General features: G+C 40.8%; 1 long non-coding RNA gene across 1 annotated transcript; it reads left to right on the top strand.

Annotated features, from left to right (window-relative positions):
* Positions 1-8,636: 8,636 nt before the first annotated feature.
* On the top strand, positions 8,637-9,118 carry LOC115833245. The gene is made up of 3 exons (XR_004028678.1): positions 8,637-8,771; positions 8,833-8,838; positions 9,092-9,118. It is a non-coding gene; the product is annotated as an uncharacterized LOC115833245 (long non-coding RNA).
* Positions 9,119-10,339: the final 1,221 nt, after the last annotated feature.

The following is a 10,339-nucleotide window of genomic DNA, read 5'->3' as shown; positions in this document are numbered from 1 at the left end:
ATAAAAGTCAGGTATGGTTTCATTTGGGCGTATTTTACATTGTTGCACCTTTGCCCAATCTATAACCTTGGGGAATATCTGCGGTATAGTTTCACAGAGGCGATTGCAAAGCTCTCTGTATTTCTCTCTTCCAGTTGCATGTATTCTGTCAAAATCTTCTAAAGACTGTTTCCAGTCTGCTACCCTAAACCATTCTTCAGCTTTGTTTTTGGGGACCAGTAACTCAATCAGCTGATATAGGTCAGAGAACCCTGGATAGTAAGTCTTAAGCATTAATTGGAACTCCTTAGGAAACCCAAAGAGATCTTCAGTTAGATTGGGGAATCCAGATACCAGGGCCTTAAATTCTGATTTGCTCCAGGGGGTATGTATTATGTTAGAATCCTCTCTGTCTGTGCGTTTTACTTTAAAAAGAGCAACTACTATATTATTTTCTCCAGCTATTTCTGGTCCCCCTGTGGCTTGAGGGGGTAGGGGAAGGAGGAGGAAAAATGAAATTGTCCAGACAAGGAAGTTCAGAGAGCAGAGGGTCGGGAGAAGCAGAGGGGAGACAGTTTCTGGAGCCTTCTTGATTTTGGAAGTGGCTTCTACTAATTTCTTTAAATCTGAGACAGTTTCAAACATTTTTTTATTAACTTCCTGGAGGAAGGCAAGCTTATTGTTCCCTCTTTTTGATGATTCTAGGTGCCAGCTAAAGTGTGACTCCCATTCATTTTCTTTGATTTGGGAGCCTAATTTTTCCAATCTAGCATGCAAGAAAACCAATTTAGGGATATCAAAGTTTCCCCATTTTAGAAACCTTAGACCTAGGTAATCTTTAGTAACATCTTCGCATTTACATAAATACTTGCAAGTGAAGGCGCCAAAATTATTAAACATAAACCGATCTTGGGTGCCCATAGAGGGTTGCTCCCCTTGACTTTCCTCTTTTTTAGAGGGTTTATTTCCCATCCAATCTTTTTTTTTTTTTTTTTTGGGCGGTGGGGGGAACTGACCTATGGCCTAGGGTTTTTGTGTTGTGGATCAATATGTGCTGCTTGTGGGCAGGACTCCACACTGGGTCACCACTGAGTCGTTTTTACTCTCTTACGTCTCTCAGTTTCTCTCTTCAGAGCTCTATTACCTCTGACAGGGCTCAAAACACTGGGTGATCAGCCCTTATATGTGTTTCCTGGATAAGCCTTTTTGAATCAATATTTGTTGAGGTGTTTCCCATAGGGCCGCTGCACGTCATGGGGGATCAACCCCCTAGAGACTCCATGAGGCCCCCGGTCACCCAAGGGCGCCTTTCAGCTGGAAGGAGCAAAATGCCCTTTCTCTTTGGAGGTGAGGAATTCAGTCTCTCATTTACTTAGGAAAAATAACAATTCAGTTCCTCAGGCAAAATGCACACAGACAACCCAATTGAGATTAATTTTGATAGAAAAAGAAATAGAGAAAGACCCTTCTGAGTGCACCTCTGAAACTAAAATTAAGATTTTAACCAAATTCCTAGGAGAAAAGAGAAAATAAAAACCAGCTCAGAATAAATCAAGTACCATCAACCAAAATGGAAGGTCCAGGGCTCAGGAGGACTTACCAGTTCCACTAGAGGAGAAGCTCAGACTCGGTGAGTCTTCAGTGGGCCCCTGCTGGTAACTTAGCTCCAGTTTTGGGCAACTTCTTAGGGGTCCTGAGTCTTCTCTGAGGCTCCACATGTTTGGGTGCCAGATTATTGTCGACAAAAAGAGTCAAACTCTGTAAAATATTTGAAGAGATTTATTCTGAGACAAATATGAGTTACAGTGGCCCGTGACACAGCCCTCAGGAGGTCCTGAGAACACGTGCTCCAGGTGGTTGGGGTACAGCTTGGTTTTATATGTATTAGGAAGGCATGAGACATCAATCAAATACATTTAAGAAATACATTGGTTTGGTTCAGAAAGGTGGGACAACTCAAAGCGGGGCTTCCAGGTTATAGATAAATTTCAACATTTTCTTGTGGACAGTTGGTTGAGTTTATCTGAAGACCTGGGATTAATGGAAAGGAATGTTCAGGTTAAAATAAAAGATTGGGGGGACCAAGTTTTATTGTGCAGAGAAATCCCTCAGATAGCAGACTTCAGAGGGAGAGCAGATCGTAAAATGTTTCTTATCAAACCTAAAAGGGTGCCTGGCTCTTTGTTGTTTATCTCCTGGATTTGTAAAGAAAGGAAGGAAAACAAAGGGGGAAGGAGAGTCTCTATAGAATGTGGTTTTTTCCCATAAAAGACTTTGCAGGGCAATTTCAGGGTATGACAAAGAAATATATTTTGGGGTTAAATATGTTTTCCTTGTCTCCTAATGTTATGCCAGAGTTAGATTGAAAAGTCACAATTTATAGGGTCAAAGAAAACCCATCTGATGAGAGTTGATGGTTTGTAGGGCATGACTCTCTAGACCCCTTGGCTAGGAATTTGGGCAAGATAAAATATCAGAGCTTAGTCCTCAGTAGAATATGAAAGGACCATGTAGGGAGTGAATTTCAAGCTTCAAATACCAAAGGCAAATGAAATTTGGCTTGGCTATTGATAAGCTACGACATCATTTTCTACCATGCTGTGAAGGTGTCCAAGGTGATACTGGAAAACCCCCAGAGGCTGTTATTCCACTGATTGTATATTTTTTAATGTTTTCTGGATGGTATTTGGGTAGATTTCTAATAGTCTTTTTAGACTTCACTACAATACTTTGAATAATTATTTAATTGTATACTGGCATAAATTAGTTAAATCCTAACAAAATATTGCTTTAAAGATGATGCAATAATAACAAGTGTTGCATTTATTCTTTGAAGCATGGGCAGGAATGGATAGCTAAAATATTTAGAATTTGTTGACTATAAAAGTGCACTGAAAATATATGAAAAGTGATTCACTTCCTTTGTAGCCTATATGCAAAACATTCATTGCTTTTAAAAGCCCCTGAAAATGAGACCACCTGCCTCTGCCGTAGTGGGTTAGTAACTAAAAAAGCAGGCCCTGTTGGCTGGCTACAAGTTTCAGTCTCTTCCTGCTGTCAACTTCTCATTTAGTTGGAGGTCATCTATACATTTCTGCAATCCCAGGATTACCCAATGTTTTTTTCTTTCTCAGAAGAAACATGATACAAAATACAACTAGTAGTCTAACCTTGTGTTTTTTCATTTCTCCTTCGAGCAACATAGCTAGGGATAGCTTGGGGACCTAGAGAGTATGAAAATAAAGCAGATGTGAGTAACCTATTGGCTACTCCCTTTCTCTTTGTGTCAACCAGTGCTATTGTTGAGAGAGACTGGTCAGAGAACCTGGTAGCAAAGAGAGGCATGCAAAACTTTTTGCTTCTGGTTGAGCCCACCTACAACAGAAGGGTGAGTTACAGATCAGATCTCTGTTAAATATTTTTTTTTTTAAAAAACTTGGTGTAAATTCTCACACTTCTGCAGGCTTGTGTTATTTATTTCTTATCTGGTATTCAGAGAAATATATTGCTGCTTGTTATACTCTTCAGTGTAATTCTAAAATAAGGCCTTGCATTTGACAAGAATGCCACTATGATGTTTTTTTTTCCTGTTTTACCCATAATAATGGGCTCTTTTGATGTTTTTGTAAAAGGAAAAAATACACGTGCCATAAAAAGATATCTATACAGAGAGCATCAATTTTTGTCTGTCCTGTTAACTGATAAACTCACAGTAACTGACACTTAATAGGAGCTCAGAATGACTTAATGAATGAAAAGTTACATGTTCTAAAATATAAATAACATAGAAATTCAGGCAGAAGTGAACACTCACCTTAATAATACTCTTGAAAAGAGACCAAATGCAAATTTCAGCATTGTTCACAGAAACCAATCATGCCACATAGTGTAAGTTCTTTAGTGTTTACAAACTAATAATAGCTCTTCATATCCTAAAGATTACCCTTTCAGAAAATTGATCATTATTATAATTTCAACAGCTTCTAGTGGAGATTCAGGTTTGATTCTTATATTATCAATAATATGTAATTGAATCTTCAGTCATGAAATTTACATTTTGAATGTATCAGTATTCTCTTATAGTAAGCAAATGTTGGAGCATCGGGAATTCTCTGGAGACTCAAAACTTTGTGATCAGGAACAGTTAGTCCACTGAAAGATATTCCCTTTTTTTTCAGGTTGAAATTTCCTTAAACATTTTTTATTCCAATAGCTTTTGGGGTAAAAGTGTTTTCATTATTATTATTATTGTTATTATTATTATTATTATTTGAGATGGAGTCTCTCTCTGTCGCCCAGGCTGGAGTGCAGTGGTGAGATCTTGGCTCACTGCAAGCTCCGCCTCCCGGGTTCACGCCAGTCTCCTGCCTCAGCCTCTTGAGTAGCTGGGACTACAGGCGCCCGCCGCCATGCCTGGCTAATTTTTTTGTATTTTTAGTAGAGACGGGGTTTCACCGTGTTAGCTAGGATGGTCTTGATCTCCTGACCTCATGATCTGCCTGCCTGGGCCTCCCAAAGTGCTGGGATTACAGGCGTGAGCCACTGCCCCTGGCCACAAGTTTTTTTTTTTTTTTTTAATTACATAGATGAATTGTATAGTGGTGAATTCTGAGGTTTTAGTGCACCAGTTACCAGAGTATTGTACATTGTACCCAACATGTAGTTTTTTATCCTTCAGCCAACTACAAACCTCTCCCTTCTGAGTCTTCAATGTTTACTATTTCACTCTGTATGCCTTTGCATACCCATAGCTTAGTCCCCACTTATAAGTGAGAACATAAAGTATTTGGTTTTCCATTCCTGAGTTATTATAATACTTCACTTAGAATAATGGCCTCCAGCTCCATCCAAGTTGCTGCAAAAGACATTGGTTCACATTTTTTATGGGTAAGTAGTATTCAGTGGTATATATATACCATATTTTCTTTATCCACTCATTGGTCAATGGGCACTTAGGTTGGTTCCATATCTTTGCAACTGTGAATTGTGATGCAATAATCACCCATGTGCAGGTGTCTTTGTAATATGATAACTTTGTTTCCTTTTGGTACATACCCAGTAGTGAGACTGTTGGATTGAATGGGAGATTAAATTTTTGTACGTTAAGATATCTCAATATTGTTTTCCATAGAGGGAGCACTACTTTATATTTCTACTGGCAGTGTATAAACATTCCATTTTTACCACATCCATGCCAACATCTATTGTTTTATTGACCTTTTAATAATGGCCATTCTGGCAGGGGGTTAGGTGATATCTTACTGTAGTTTTAGTTTGCATTTCCCTGATGATTACTGATGTTGAACGTTTTTTTTTTTTCATTTGGTTGTTGGCCATTTATATATCTTCTTTTGAGAAATGTCTATTTGTGGAATTCACCCACTTTTTCATAGGATTTTTTTTCTTGCTGATTTGAGTTCCTCCTAGATTCTGAATATTAGTTCATTGTCACAGGCATAGTGGTATGGTTTGTCTCTATGTCCCCACCTAAATCTCATGTCAAATTGTAATCCCCACATGTCAGGGGAGGGTCTTGGTGGGAGGTGATTGGATCATGGGGGTGGATTTCCTCCATGATGTTCTTATAATAGTGTGTTCTCATGAGAACTGATGCTATAAAAGTGTGACACTTCACCCCTTGCTCTCTATCTCCTGCTGCCATGTAAAATGTGCCTTGCTTTCCCTTTACCTTCCACCATGATTATAAATTTCCTGAGGCCTCCCCAGTAATGCAGAACTGTGACTCAATTAAACAACTTTTCTTTATTAGTTACCCAGTCTCAGATAGTTCTTTATAGCAGTGTGAAAATGGCCTAATACAGAAAGTTGGTACTGGGCATGGGGCACTGTTATAAAGATACCTGAAAATGTGGAAGCAACTTTAGAACTGGGTAATGGGAAGAGGTCGAAGCAGTTTGGAGGGCTCATAGAAGACAGGAAGGTGTGAGAATGTTTGGAACTTCATAGAGACTTGTTGATGGTTTTGAACAAAATGCTGATAGTGATACAGACAATGAAATCCAGGTTGAGGTGGTCTCAATGGAGATGAGGAACTTATTGGGAACTGGAATTAAGGTCACTGATACGGTTTGGCTCTGTGTCCCCACCCAAATCTTACCATGAATTGTAATCCCCATGATCCCCACGTGTCAAGGGCAGGACCAGGTGAAGATAATTGGATAATGGGTATGGCTTTTCCCATGCTGTTCTTGTGGTAATGACTGAGTCTCAGGAGATCTGATGGTTTTAGAAGCAACTGTTATTTCTCCTGTTTTGCACTCACTCTGTCTTGCCGCCATGTAAAGAAGAGGCCTGCTTCTTTTTTTTTTGACAGAGTTTTGCTCTTGTTGACCAGGCTGGAGTGCAATGGCATGATCTCGGCTCACTGCAACCTCCGCCTCCCAGGTTCAAGTGATTCTTCTGCCTCAGCCTCCCAAGTAGCTGCAATTACAGGCATGCACCACCACACCCGGCTAGTTTTGTATTTTTTAGTAGAGATGGGGTTTCTCCATGCTTGTCAGGCTGGTCTCAAACTCCTAACCTCAGGGTGATCTGCCCACCTTCGCCTCCTAAAGTGCTGGGATTACAGGTGTGAGACACCGCACCCAGCAAGATGCCTGCTTCTTTTTCACCTTCTGCCATGATTGTAAGTTTCCTGAGGCCTGTGAAAGCAGCTGGGAGGGGGGGCTGTACTCTGAAAAGCCAGCCCTAGTGGCAGAGCTACCCAAGGCTATGGGGGCCCACCTCTTGCACCAGTGTGACATGTATGTGTCACATGGAGTTAAAGAAGGTCATTTTGGAACTTTGAGGTTTAATTTCTGTCCCACTGGATTTCAGACTTGTATAGGGCCTGTAGCCCCTTTGTTTGGGTAAATATCTCCCATTTGCAATAGGTGTATTCATCCAATGCCTGTATACTAATTGTATCTGGGAAGTAACTAAGTGGCTTTTGATTTTATAGGTTCATAGGCGGATGGGTCATACCTTGTCTCAGATGAGACTTTGGACTTAGACTTTTGGGTTAATGCTGAAATGAGTTAATAATTTGGGAGATTGTTGGAAGAGAATGATTATGTTTTGAAACGTAAGGACATGAGATTTGAAACTGGCCAGGAGTGGAATAATATGGTTTGGCTCTGTGTCTGCACTGAAATCTCACCCTGAATTGTAATCGCCATAATTCCCATGTGTAAAGGGTGGGGCCAGGTGGAAGTAACTGGATCTTGGGGTCAGTTTCCGCTATGCTGTTTTTGTGATAATGAGTGAGTCTCATGATATCTGATGGTTTTATGAGCATCTGGCATTTCCTCTGCTTGCACTCACTGCATCCTGCCACCTTGTGAAGGAGGTGCCTGCTTCTCCTTTGCCTTCTGCCATGAGGGTAAGTTTCCCCAGGCCTCCCCAGCTATGTGGAACTGAGTCAATTAAACTTCTTTATAAATTACTGAGTCTCAGGTATCTTTTCATAGTAGTGTGAGAACCAACTAATACAGTCACTCTTGCTATGCTTTAGTAAAAGGACTGGTGGTATTTTGTCCCTGCCCTAGAGATCTGTGAAACTTTGAACTTGAGAGAGATGATTTAGGATATCTGGCAGAAGAAATTTCTAAGCAGTAAAGCATTCAAAAAATAACCTGGCTGCTTCTAGCAGCATAATCTCATATGCATTCACAAAGAGATAATCTGAAATTGAAAGTTATGTTTAAAAGGGAAGCAGAGCATAAAAATTTGGAATATTTGCAACATTACCATGTGGTAGAAAATAAAAGCCCATTTTCTCAGCAGATATTCAAGCTGGCTATAGAAATTTGCATAATTAAAGAGAAGCTGACTGTTAATAGCCCGAGACAATGGGGAAAATGTCTTCAGGGCATGTCATAGACCTTGTGGCAGCCCCTCCTATCACAGGCCCAGAGGCCTAGAAGGAAAAAAGGGTTTTGTGGGCCAGGCCCTAGTGCCCTTCTTCTCTGTACAGCCTCAGGATATGGCAGTCTGCATCCCAGCCACTTCAGCTGGAGCCATGACTAAAAGGGGCCAAGGTACAATTTGGGCTTAGGCTTTAGAGGGTTCAAGCCCCAAGCCTTGGTAGCTTACATGTGGTGTTGGGCCTGTGGCTGTGCAGAAGGTACAAACTGAGCTTTGGGAACCTCTGCCTAGATTTCAGAGGATGTATGAAAGCAAATGGATATCTAGATAAAATCTGCTGCAAGAGTAGAGCCCTCACGGAGAACCTCCACTAGGGCATTGCAGAGGAAAAATGTGGGCTTGGAGCTCCCACACATAGTTGCCCCTGGGGCATTGACTAGTGAAGCTGTGAGAAGAGGACCACCGTGCCCTAGACTCCAGAATTGTAGATCCACCAACAGCTTGCACCCTGTGGCTGGAAAAGCCGCAGGAACTCAATTTCAGCCCATGAAAGCATCAGCTGTGGCTGTAACCTTCAGAATCACAGGGCAGAGCTGCCCACAGACTTGGGAGCCCACCCCTTGCATCAGCATGCCCTTCATGTGAGACATGGAGTCAAAGGTTCTTATTTGAAGCTTTAAGATTTAATGACTGCCCTGCTGGGTTTCGGACTTGCATGGGGCCTATAGCCCCTTTGTTTTGGCCAATTTTTCCCATTTAGAATGAAGGCATTTATGCAATGCCTGTACTCCCATTTTATCTTGAAAGTAACTAACTTGTTTTTGATTTTACAGGCTCATAGGCAGAAGTGACTGGCCTTATCTCAGCTGAGACTTTGGACTTGCATTTTGGGTTAATGCTGAAATAAGTTAAGACTTTTGGGGATTGTTTTTTTTTTTTTTTTTTTTTTTTTTTTTTTTTGAGACGGAGTCTCGCTCTGTCGCCCAGGCTGGAGTGCAGTGGCGCAATCTCGGCTCACTGCAAGCTCTGCCTCCCGGGTTCACGCCATTCTCCTGTCTCAGCCTCTCCGAGTAGCTGGGACTACAGGCGCCCACCACCACGCCCGGCTAATTTTTTGTATTTTTAGTAGAGACGGGGTTTCACCGTGGTTTCGATCTCCTGACCTCGTGATCCGCCCGCCTCGGCCTCCCAAAGTGCTGGGATTACAAGCGTGAGCCACCGCGCCCGACTTTTGGGGATTGTTAAGAGGGCATGATTGTGTTTTGAAATGTGAGAAAGACATGAGATTTGGGAGGGGCCAAGGGTGGAATAATATGGTTAGGCTTTGTGTCCCCATCCAAATTTCATGTCAAATTATAATCTCCATGTGTCAGAGGAGGAACCTGATGGGAGGTAATTGTATCATGGTGGTGGAGTTTTCCCATGTTGTTCTCGTAATAGTGAGTGAGTTCTCACAAGATCCGATGGTTTAAAAGTATGGCTCTTCTCATCTCACTCTCTGTCTCTCCTGATGCTATGTAAGACATGCCTTGCTTCCTCCTTGCCTTCCACCATGATTGTAAATTCCCTGAGGCCTCCTCAGCCACGCAGAACTGTGAGTCAATTAAACCTCTTTTTTAAATAAATTACCCAGTCTCAGGTAGTTTTTTGTAGCAGTGTGAGAACAGACATATGTTCTCCCATTTTGTGGGCTGTTTACTCTGATAATTTTTTCTTTTGCTACACAGAGTTTTTTTATTTTTTTCAGTTTAATTGGGTCCCATTTATCGTAGCTGCATTTGCTTCTGGGGTTTTATTCATACGTTTTTTGTCTAGGCCAATGTCCAGAGGAGTTTTTCAGGTCATGTTCTAGAATTTTTATGGTTTCAAATCTGAGATTTAAGTCTCTGATTCATCTTGAGTCTATTTTCATTTCAGATGAGGGATAAAAATCCAGTTTCATTCTTTTATGTGTAGCTAGCTAGTTTTCCCATCATCGTTTATTAAATATGGTGTTCTTTCCTTAATTTATGTTTTTGTATGCTTTTGATACTGGCTTCACTGAATGAGTTAGGGAGGATTTCCTGTTTCTCAATCTTTTGGAATAGTTTCAGTTGAATTGGTACCAATTTTTCTTTGAATGCTGGTGGAATTCAGCTGTGAATCCATCCAGCACTGGGCTGTTTTTGTTGCCAATTTTTAAATTACTGACTCAATCCTACTGCTTGTTATAGATCTGTTTAGGGTCTCTATTTTATCCTGATTTAATCTAGGAAGCTTGTATGTTTTTGGGACTTTATACATTTCTTCTAGATTTTCTAGATTTGTACATAGAGGTGTTCATAGTAGTTTCAAATAATCTTTTGTATTATTGTGGTATTGGTTGTAATGCCTCCATTTTCATTTCTAATCAAGATTATTTGAATTTCTCTCCTCTTGGTTAATCAAGCTAGCAGTCTATCAATTTTGTTTATCTTTTCAAAGGAACTACTTTTTGTGTCCTTTTTTGTATTTT

Source organism: Nomascus leucogenys, chromosome X (assembly GCF_006542625.1).
Source record: "Nomascus leucogenys isolate Asia chromosome X, Asia_NLE_v1, whole genome shotgun sequence".
Taxonomy (NCBI): domain Eukaryota; kingdom Metazoa; phylum Chordata; class Mammalia; order Primates; family Hylobatidae; genus Nomascus; species Nomascus leucogenys.
This window is presented reverse-complemented; position numbering and strand designations above follow the sequence as displayed.